Below are 8,563 nucleotides of genomic sequence, written 5' to 3'. Positions count from 1 at the left end.
ACTCAGCATAAACTTCGTGACTTAATAAATAAAAGTCCAAAAATAGGTGCACATATGTGAAACAAAGAGAGTCCGTGATAAAGATGCAAAATAATTGTGTCACAGCAAATCCTTGTAGTTCCTGAAGTTAACTTGAACTCTCCACCACACCTCTGTGTTCAGTGCTCCCTCTCCCAATAGACAGTCTCTTACCAGCTCTGTATGCCTCCACTTTCGTATGAGGCTAACAAGCATGAGAATATCCAGGCAATCAGAAGGGGTTAAATGTATTCCATTCAGGGACTCGTTCCATGTGCAAATGAAAAAGAACTCCCAATAGTGTGATAACGTAAAAACTTTTAATATACACACTTCAAGATACACTTCAAAAGATCCACTCACATTGTGTCAACTCTATAACAGCACATCAAAAAAAAACTCCACGGCAATCTGTACACTGCAATCTCAACACAGCAACCTGGGTGGGCTTTCCTAAGGCTTTCACAAAGGGTATGTGGTCGCGGAGGACCTTGACGCCGATGGCGTGTAAAGGGATCTATCTCACCCTCTCCTCGCTCGCTCTTCCTATGGGCCCTCCGTCTCCCCTGACAAGCGAACCGCAGCGCTTTGCTTTCTTAAGTCACACAGTATCTGGTGTTTATCCTTCACTCGGCTTTGCCCCCGACATGTTTCGCTACAACTGTAGCTTATTCATGGGATAGGCCGCTCAGACTGTCACTCTACCTATATAACCTCCCTACTCTCTATCTAACTAGGGGAATCACAGTGCGCATGTGCGTCCCGTGTATCCCGCGCATGCGCAGTCAGAGTGTCCCCGTACGCGCAAACCGCAGCTATTTACAGCTGTCAGTTCATCATACCATGTTGTCCTCAGCAGCGGCATCAAGATACTGACATGCCACTGCTCAGTTACCATTAATATGGAAATCCCACAGCCCGATGACTGCTCTAATGTTTTAATGGGTATCCTGACATGTACCTCAGAGCGCTTTATGCACTTAATACACAAAAAAAAAAACTATAATATAAGTGTGTTTTATTACCCATATGTTAAAAGAAGGGATCCAAAACTCCTCAAATCTAATTGTTAATACCCTCGTTGGTTTATAATATTCAGTGTCCTCATAAGTACAAACCAAAAGAGGTATATAACCATGCACTAAAGATCTAAAATCTAGAAATTGAAACTTAAAAATGTATAAAAATATATAAAATTATATAAAATGGAAGAGTAAGCTTGGCTAGCTCAAAACTAAAATAGACTCAGACTTGATGTATCTGATGTTACTACATATACATCTATTAATGTTAATCATAAATGAATAATTTCTGGAATATTATTACACATCTCCAAAAATTATACCTGAAACAATTTAAAATCAAATATCTATAAAATGTATCACATTTCTCTATATTTAGAGACCCTCAATTTAAATAGTGACATATCTATATTCCATATTATTATATAAGAAATATAAATAATCCTAATCCGTCCATAATTGATAATTGGCGTAGTCATAACTCGATATTTCAGTATGACTACCTCCAATGGATATTGAAATTCAAACCTGGGACATATAAACAATATATAAGAAATTGGGCTGCCTAATATCAGAATACAAATTACCATACTGCTAAAGAAGTCCTGTATTCATCTTATAACAAAGTACTCATATACCCTACAGGGTATTCAAATTCAACTCTGGGATGTGTTGAGGAACGATATAGAGACCACATATCAAAAAACAGTGTTTTCATAGTGGCAGGGAATAATGTACCCATCCTATACCAGAGGGGATTTGCCTGGTCAGCTAAAAATCGTTAATGAAGCAATTGAGGTCTAGTTCAATGTTGAGTCCCCTCGGGGTGAGGCTTTTAAACAGGAATATCCATTCCGTTTCTCTGCGTGACAAATCCCTCACTCTGTTCGAGCCTCTCCAGGAGGGGTGTACCACATCTATGCCACAAAATTGTAGCAAGGATGGGTCCCGTTGGTGTTTCTCCCTGAAATGCATAGACACACTATGATACTTGTACCCATTTCTTATGTTGGTCAGATGCTCACTGATCCGGATCTTTAGTTGTCTTTTCGTTCTACCAACATAATACAAGCCACAGGGGCACCACATGAGGTATACGACATGTGTGGTGGTACATGTGCTAAATTCTTTAATCTCGAACCTATCCCCTTCTCTGTTGGTGACACTGGTAACACCTCTATTCCTAATCTTTACTGTCTTACAACAGATACATTTCCCACAGCAGTAAAAACCACTAAAATTAAAGGACAAAGATCTTGGATCTGGAGGATTCAGGATCTTTTTCACTATTTGGTCTCCTATGCTCGGGGCTCTCCTATATATAAACCTCGGCTGAGTTGATAAGATGTCTCCTAGGTGTTTATCTCTACATAGGATATGCCAGTATTTCCTAAAGATGTGTTCAATATCCTTATACTGGCAATGGAACCCGGATATAAAGCTTAATTGGTGCCTGGTTTCCTCGCTTTGTACCTCTTTTTCCTTCAGACATTCCTCTCTAGGGATTTCAGCAATTTCCTGTGTGATTTTGGCCAATATGTCTTCCTTATAGCCCTTCTGAATGAATTTCTCCTTCAGAATGTCTGATTGGGTTAGGAAATCCTCCTTCAAGGTGCAGTTCCGACGGATCCGCAACAGTTGGCCCTTCGGTATATTTTTTATCCATAAAGGATGATGTCCACTGGCCACGGACAAATAACTGTTGCGGTCCGTCGGTTTGAAATACACCTTGGTTTTCAGCATTCCATTTATTTTCTCTATGGTGACATCGAGAAAATTGATCGACTCCTCACTGATCTGATATTCCAATTTAATGTTGTTTGTATTGTTGTTAAGCTGTTTCAAGAATACTTCCAACGATTCCTTGGACCCTTCCCATATTAGCAAAATGTCATCAATGAACCTTCTGTAGAAGATCATTTCGGGTCTATTGATGTTGAAAATGCGTCTATCCTCCCATTCAGACATAAACAGGTTGGCGAGGCTGGGGGCGTATTTTGCCCCCATTGCCACGCCAACCTGTTGGGAATAAAAGTATCCATCGAACCAGAAGTAACTGTGGGACATGCAGAAATCTAGTGCATGTCCCACAAATTTCTTCTGTGTAAACGGGATGTCATCACGCTTGCTGAGCGCCCAATTAAGGGCCAGCGCTGCATCTTCATGCTGTATATTAGTGTAAAGCGACGCTACGTCAGCTGTCACCAAATAAGATGTCACTGTGGGGTCAAGCTTCACTGGTTCCAACAGACGTAGCAAATCCGAGGTATCCTTCAGGTATGCTTTCGTTATCTTCACACTCGGTTGCAGGAACTTATCTAAATATTCGCCCAGTCTCGCAGTGACTGATCCAATCCCGTTTACTAACCCTAAAGAAAAAAGATATTTGGTCCCGAGTGCAAGTCGTATACCAGTGATATACACACTACCTAAAGTGCATAAAAATACCCAGCACCCACCTCCACGGCCCATAGTAAACGGGATTGGATCAGTCACTGCGAGACTGGGCGAATATTTAGATAAGTTCCTGCAACCGAGTGTGAAGATAACGAAAGCATACCTGAAGGATACCTCGGATTTGCTACGTCTGTTGGAACCAGTGAAGCTTGACCCCACAGTGACATCTTATTTGGTGACAGCTGACGTAGCGTCGCTTTACACTAATATACAGCATGAAGATGCAGCGCTGGCCCTTAATTGGGCACTCAGCAAGCGTGATGACATCCCGTTTACACAGAAGAAATTTGTGGGACATGCACTAGATTTCTGCATGTCCCACAGTTACTTCTGGTTCGATGGATACTTTTATTCCCAACAGGTTGGCGTGGCAATGGGGGCAAAATACGCCCCCAGCCTCGCCAACCTGTTTATGTCTGAATGGGAGGATAGATGCATTTTCAACATCAATAGACCCGAAATGATCTTCTACAGAAGGTTCATTGATGACATTTTGCTAATATGGGAAGGGTCCAAGGAATCGTTGGAAGTATTCTTGAAACAGCTTAACAACAATACAAACAACATTAAATTGGAATATCAGATCAGTGAGGAGTCGATCAATTTTCTCGATGTCACCATAGAGAAAATAAATGGAATGCTGAAAACCAAGGTGTATTTCAAACCGACGGACCGCAACAGTTATTTGTCCGTGGCCAGTGGACATCATCCATCATTGATAAAAAATATACCGAAGGGCCAACTGTTGCGGATCCGTCGGAACTGCACCTTGAAGGAGGATTTCCTAACCCAAGCAGACATTCTGAAGGAGAAATTCATTCAGAAGGGCTATAAGGAAGACATATTGGCCAAAATCACACAGGAAATTGCTGAAATCCCTAGAGAGGAATGTCTGAAGGAAAAAGAGGTACAAAGCGAGGAAACCAGGCACCAATTAAGCTTTATATCCGGGTTCCATTGCCAGTATAAGGATATTGAACACATCTTTAGGAAATACTGGCATATCCTATGTAGAGATAAACACCTAGGAGACATCTTATCAACTCAGCCGAGGTTTATATATAGGAGAGCCCCGAGCATAGGAGACCAAATAGTGAAAAAGATCCTGAATCCTCCAGATCCAAGATCTTTGTCCTTTAATTTTAGTGGTTTTTACTGCTGTGGGAAATGTATCTGTTGTAAGATAGTAAAGATTAGGAATAGAGGTGTTACCAGTGTCACCAACAGAGAAGGGGATAGGTTCGAGATTAAAGAATTTAGCACATGTACCACCACACATGTCGTATACCTCATGTGGTGCCCCTGTGGCTTGTATTATGTTGGTAGAACGAAAAGACAACTAAAGATCCGGATCAGTGAGCATCTGACCAACATAAGAAATGGGTACAAGTATCATAGTGTGTCTATGCATTTCAGGGAGAAACACCAACGGGACCCATCCTTGCTACAATTTTGTGGCATAGATGTGGTACACCCCTTCTGGAGAGGCTCGAACAGAGTGAGGGATTTGTCACGCAGAGAAACGGAATGGATATTCCTGTTTAAAAGCCTCACCCCGAGGGGACTCAACATTGAACTAGACCTCAATTGCTTCATTAACGATTTTTAGCTGACCAGGCAAATCCCCTCTGGTATAGGATGGGTACATTATTCCCTGCCACTATGAAAACACTGTTTTTTTGATATGTGGTCTCTATATCGTTCCTCCACACATCCCAGAGTTGAATTTGAATACCCTGTAGGGTATATGAGTACTTTGTTATAAGATGAATACAGGACTTCTTTAGCAGTATGGTAATTTGTATTCTGATATTAGGCAGCCCAATTTCTTATATATTGTTTATATGTCCCAGGTTTGAATTTCAATATCCTTTGGAGGTAGTCATACTGAAATATCGAGTTATGACTACGCCAATTATCAATTATGGACGGATTAGGATTATTTATATTTCTTATATAATAATATGGAATATAGATATGTCACTATTTAAATTGAGGGTCTCTAAATATAGAGAAATGTGATACATTTTATAGATATTTGATTTTAAATTGTTTCAGGTATAATTTTTGGAGATGTGTAATAATATTCCAGAAATTATTCATTTATGATTAACATTAATAGATGTATATGTAGTAACATCAGATACATCAAGTCTGAGTCTATTTTAGTTTTGAGCTAGCCAAGCTTACTCTTCCATTTTATATAATTTTATATATTTTTATACATTTTTAAGTTTCAATTTCTAGATTTTAGATCTTTAGTGCATGGTTATATACCTCTTTTGGTTTGTTCTTATGAGGACACTGAATATTATAAACCAACGAGGGTATTAACAATTAGATTTGAGGAGTTTTGGATCCCTTCTTTTAACATATGGGTAATAAAACACACTTATATTATAGTTTTTTTTGTGTATTAAGCGCATAAAGCGCTCTGAGGTACATGTCAGGATACCCATTAAAACATTAGAGCAGTCATCGGGCTGTGGGATTTCCATATTAATGGTAACTGAGCAGTGGCATGTCAGTATCTTGATGCCGCTGCTGAGGACAACATGGTATGATGAACTGACAGCTGTAAATAGCTGCGGTTTGCGCGTACGGGGACACTCTGACTGCGCATGCGCGGGATACACGGGACGCACATGCGCACTGTGATTCCCCTAGTTAGATAGAGAGTAGGGAGGTTATATAGGTAGAGTGTCAGTCTGAGCGGCCTATCCCATGAATAAGCTACAGTTGTAGCGAAACATGTCGGGGGCAAAGCCGAGTGAAGGATAAACACCAGATACTGTGTGACTTAAGAAAGCAAAGCGCTGCGGTTCGCTTGTCAGGGGAGACGGAGGGCCCATAGGAAGAGCGAGCGAGGAGAGGGTGAGATAGATCCCTTTACACGCCATCGGCGTCAAGGTCCTCCGCGACCACATACCCCTTTGTGAAAGCCTTAGGAAAGCCCACCCAGGTTGCTGTGTTGAGATTGCAGTGTACAGATTGCCGTGGAGTTTTTTTTTGATGTGCTGTTATAGAGTTGACACAATGTGAGTGGATCTTTTGAAGTGTATCTTGAAGTGTGTATATTAAAAGTTTTTACGTTATCACACTATTGGGAGTTCTTTTTCATTTGCATATGGAACGAGTCCCTGAATGGAATACATTTAACCCCTTCTGATTGCCTGGATATTCTCATGCTTGTTAGCCTCATACGAAAGTGGAGGCATACAGAGCTGGTAAGAGACTGTCTATTGGGAGAGGGAGCACTGAACACAGAGGTGTGGGTGGAGAGTTCAAGTTAACTTCAGGAACTACAAGGATTTGCTGTGACACAATTATTTTGCATCTTTATCACGGACTCTCTTTGTTTCACATATGTGCACCTATTTTTGGACTTTTATTTATTAAGTCACGAAGTTTATGCTGAGTATGTATATTGATTAGTTACACACTTGGTTATAGGAGTGACACATTTGCGATTTTTTAGCAATATCATCACTGAGTCACTGTAGTTATTGTATTGCGTTTGGTGTTTTTTTGTTTTCATTGTATTTTTATTATTATTTTTCACAATTATTTGTTTCATTCACACACCTTTAAAAGGGTTTATTAGATTAGAATATTCACTGGCAATAGTGACACTACGGAGAGAGTGATTAGAATAGCGCCACATTTTTATTCTTCACGTGGGTTGCAATACACCATTGTCACGTCACAAGATTTAAAAATATTTCTCACATACAAAATACAATACAATTATATACAGAACGTACAAATTTCCATTACAGGTGGGAGAAGCCTCTACCCCGTCCCCATTCTTTCCTGGCCTGCTACTTGAACCATGTTCTACCAGGACCAATATTTTGGCACCGCTGGCAATGTCTCTACTTGCACTGACCCTGTATTGTATATGGACAGTATCCCTGCCTTTACTGACTGTGGACAATATTCCTGCCTGCTGCCTGGACAATTCCATTCACTGTTGCTGACCACATCCCTGCCTGCTGCCTGGATCAGGGCTCTCCTCCTGTGGACAACTGCACTACTAAAACCATAGGTAATCTTTTGTTTACCCTTTGCTCAGCAGAATGTATTTTAGGGTGTTAATTCTTGGTATGTTCATGCTATGTGTTAGAAATATGAAGGCTTTAAAAAATGTGATAGATTGTAAGCAAATTAGATGTGTAATTTATGTCCTTAGAACACCTGATGGTGCTCCTTGGATGTTGGGCCTCTATGTGGTCAGGCTGTGTAAAAAGCTCACACATGTGGTATCGCCATACTCAGGAGTAGTAGAATATATTTTGGGGTATCATTTTTGCTATGTATATGCTATGCGTTGGAAATATCTTATAAATAGACAACTTTGTGTAAAAAAAATGCGTTTTCATTTTTTTTCCACATTTTCCAAAAACTTCTGGAAAAAAAATAACCGTTCAAAAGACTCATTATGCCTCATAGATTATATGTTGGGGTGTTTGCTTTCCAAAATGGGGTCACTTTGTGGGCATTTCTATTGTCCTGGTGCTCCAGAGCCTTCAAAATTGTAATAGGTGGTTGAGAGATTAGATGTGTAATTTATGCTCCTAGAACGCCTGAAGGTGCTGCTGCAGTGTTGGGCCTCTGTATGTGGCCAGGCTGTGTAAAAGTCTCACACATGTGGTATCACCATACTCAGGAGGAGTAGCAGAATATATTTTGGGGTGTCATTTTTGCTATGTACATGCTATGTGTTGGAAATATCTTATAAATGGACAACTTTGTGTAAAAAAAAATGTGTTTTCATATTTTTCCACATTTTTCAAAAACTTCTGGAAAAAAATTGACCTTTCAAAAGACTCATTATGCCTCATAGATTATATGTTGGGGTGTTTGCTTTCAAAAATGGGGTCACTTTGTGGAGGTTTCCATTGTTCTGGTGCTCCAGGGCCTTCAAAAGTGTAATAGGTGGTTGAGAGATGAGATGTGTAATTTATGCTCCTAGAAGGTGCTACTTCAGTGTTAGGCCTCTGTATGTGGCCAGGCTGTGTAAAAGTCACACAGGTGGTATCGCCATACTCAGGAGGAGTAGCAGA

Source organism: Aquarana catesbeiana, linkage group LG01 (assembly GCF_042186555.1).
Source record: "Aquarana catesbeiana isolate 2022-GZ linkage group LG01, ASM4218655v1, whole genome shotgun sequence".
NCBI lineage: Eukaryota > Metazoa > Chordata > Amphibia > Anura > Ranidae > Aquarana > Aquarana catesbeiana.
Note: the sequence above shows the minus strand (reverse complement) of the source record.